Raw genomic sequence first — 2269 nt, 5'->3', positions numbered from 1 at the left:
TGTGTGAAGTGGGCCTCCAAGGGGTCCAGGGCAGGGCCCCTGTTGGGTGACTTTGGGGGTGTGGCCCTCCCAGGGCTTTGTCTCTTACATCTCCTCCTCCAAGTGCTGGGAGGAAGGGGGCCGGTCCCAGGGGGCCCCCAGGGGGCCCAGCAGGTCTGTTTGCATCACGGGGCCTCCTCCCAGCTGCTCTCCTGGACCATTGTGTGACCATCGCTAGACAGAAATGAGGAGCCACCAGCCATAACTCAGCACAGTTATTTCTGCATAATGACTTCTGCTGCTTGATGCAATGACTGTAATCTTTATCTGTCACCAGGAGCGGGTGGCGGAGCCCCTGTGGTTTAGCAGCAGAGCCAGGGGGAAATTTGCAATTCGAGTTAATGGCCCTTCCCACGCAGCCTGGGAGCCAGGGCCTTCAGGGCCTCGGGCATGGCGGCCCCTCCTCCCTCCAGCGAGGAGGCCTGGCCTCCTGGTGTCCCGTGCCGTGCCGGCTTCCTCCGCGGGGTTCAGGGCGCCCCCTGCTCTGTCTGGGAAACTGAGCCAGAGACCAGAGGGCGTGGCCACACGGCCGCCCAGAGCAGAGGCACATCTGGCCGGAGTGATGTGCGTCTAGGGAGGCAGGATGGCCTGGGGTAGAAGGTGTCCACGTGGCGACGGGTGCTCTCCCGTCACTGAGCCGGTCACTGAGCATGTTGGTCGTGATGCCTTCTGGTCATTCGTGGCTTGTGGGGCCACAGCTGGGGTGAATGTCCTGCGACCCGCCCTGTGCCAGGGGCCCTCACAGTGACCCCGAGGGTCAGACAGTTAGGTGTGGCCGCAGGCGCCTGAGTGACTGGCCGCAGCGCTCAGTGTTGCTGCAGCTCTTGAACCTGGGTGGCCGACCGAGGCCACAGGCCACGCCCAGCTCTGGCTCCAGCCCCACCCCAGGGTGGCCCTGCCTCACGGGGACTTCTCCCGTCAGTACTGGGGTGGCGTCCCTCCCTCCTGGGGCAGGAGGTGCACGGGCCATGGCCCTTGCCCTGAACGGCTGGACGGGCCAGGAGCCAGGTTTTCTGCGCTTCGCGTGGGACTTGTGAAAGCCGTGGTCCCCCCACTGGCCACGGAAGCATCGGGAGGGAGCGGCGTGGGCTCTGGGCCGGGTCCACACCCGAGTGACCTGTTGGTCCTCCCTTCCAGGGCATGGTCTAGTGGCCCCCGCGAGGACGGGAACCAGCCCCTGAGGCTCTGACCCTGCTTTGTCTCCACCTCCGCTCGGCCTTGGGTAAGTCACTCTGGGAGGCCTGCGGGCCGGGGGGCGGGTGCTTTTAGGATGACTCAGGCTGACTTTGCAGTATCACTTCCTGTGGGCGTCCAGGCAACCCTCAGCCACAGGGTCCTGCGTGACGGGCTGTGACGGGCATTGTGGGCCGACGGCCGGTGCGCACATGTGCGCACACACTGGGCACACGTGACTTGGCTTGGCATTCTCATCTGTCACTGCCAGCGGGTCTTTGCTCAGTGCCCAGGGGCGGGGACAGAGGGAGGCTGCACATGAATGAGTGAATGAATGAGCGATGAAGCGATGTCCTCGCAATCGAGCTGCTTGTTGGCACCTGGGTCAGGGCCCCTCGGGTCCAGCCCACACCGACCCTTCTCACTTCCCAAGGCCGCCAGCACGGTCCCAGGCGCGGGGCCCAGGCTTCTGAGAGCACCCGGACCCCACATGTTCTGTCCTGTGGGCCCTTGAATGTTCTTGGACTTGTCAGAGCCCGTGCAGACGTTTAGCTCAGAAGTTGTGCACTGGGAGCACACTCCACAGTCAATGTTCACTCTGTGGGCTGTGCTGGGACCACGGGGGGTCCTCCAGGAAACGCTGCGAAGGTGGAGACCATCTGGGCCAGGGAGTCTCGATGGAGCTCAGAGACCTGGGCCTGGCGAGGAAGGCCGGCTCCCAAGATGGGGCTCCGCAGGCCCCAGTCCCCTGTGACGCTGCTGGGCCTGGGGTTTGTCTGGAAGGAGCCCCCACAGCAGCCGGACCCTCCTCCTCCTCCTCCCGACTTCCTTCCTGTTATCAGTTCCCGTGTTCTTCCCATGTCTTTCCCGTGTCCTTCCCATGTCTTTCCCGTGTCCTTCCCGAGTGGCAGGCACCGGCTCCTTGGTGTGGGATTATTCCTAGCCGGGCCCGGGGTTCATGGAACTCAGCACCAGGTCCTTGGGGCGAAGGGTGAGGGGGGGACCTGGGCCCCAGCCTGAACGCCAGAGTCCGTCGGTTTGTCCTGGAACCGACACT

General features: G+C 64.3%; 1 protein-coding gene across 2 annotated transcripts in view; it reads left to right on the top strand.

Annotated features, from left to right (window-relative positions):
• HPCAL1 (hippocalcin-like 1) overlaps nucleotides 1–2269 on the top strand; it is a 75980-nt gene that overhangs the window by 51634 nt on the left and 22077 nt on the right. For both annotated transcript variants that reach the window (XM_005867232.2, XM_014540557.1), the window contains exon 2: nucleotides 1177–1261. The gene's annotated coding sequence lies outside the window, so the exon portion shown is untranslated. The remainder of the gene's footprint in view (nucleotides 1–1176; nucleotides 1262–2269) is intronic.

The sequence above is a fragment of the Myotis brandtii genome, unplaced genomic scaffold (genome assembly GCF_000412655.1).
Source record: "Myotis brandtii unplaced genomic scaffold, ASM41265v1 scaffold247, whole genome shotgun sequence".
Lineage (NCBI taxonomy): Eukaryota > Metazoa > Chordata > Mammalia > Chiroptera > Vespertilionidae > Myotis > Myotis brandtii.
This window is presented reverse-complemented; position numbering and strand designations above follow the sequence as displayed.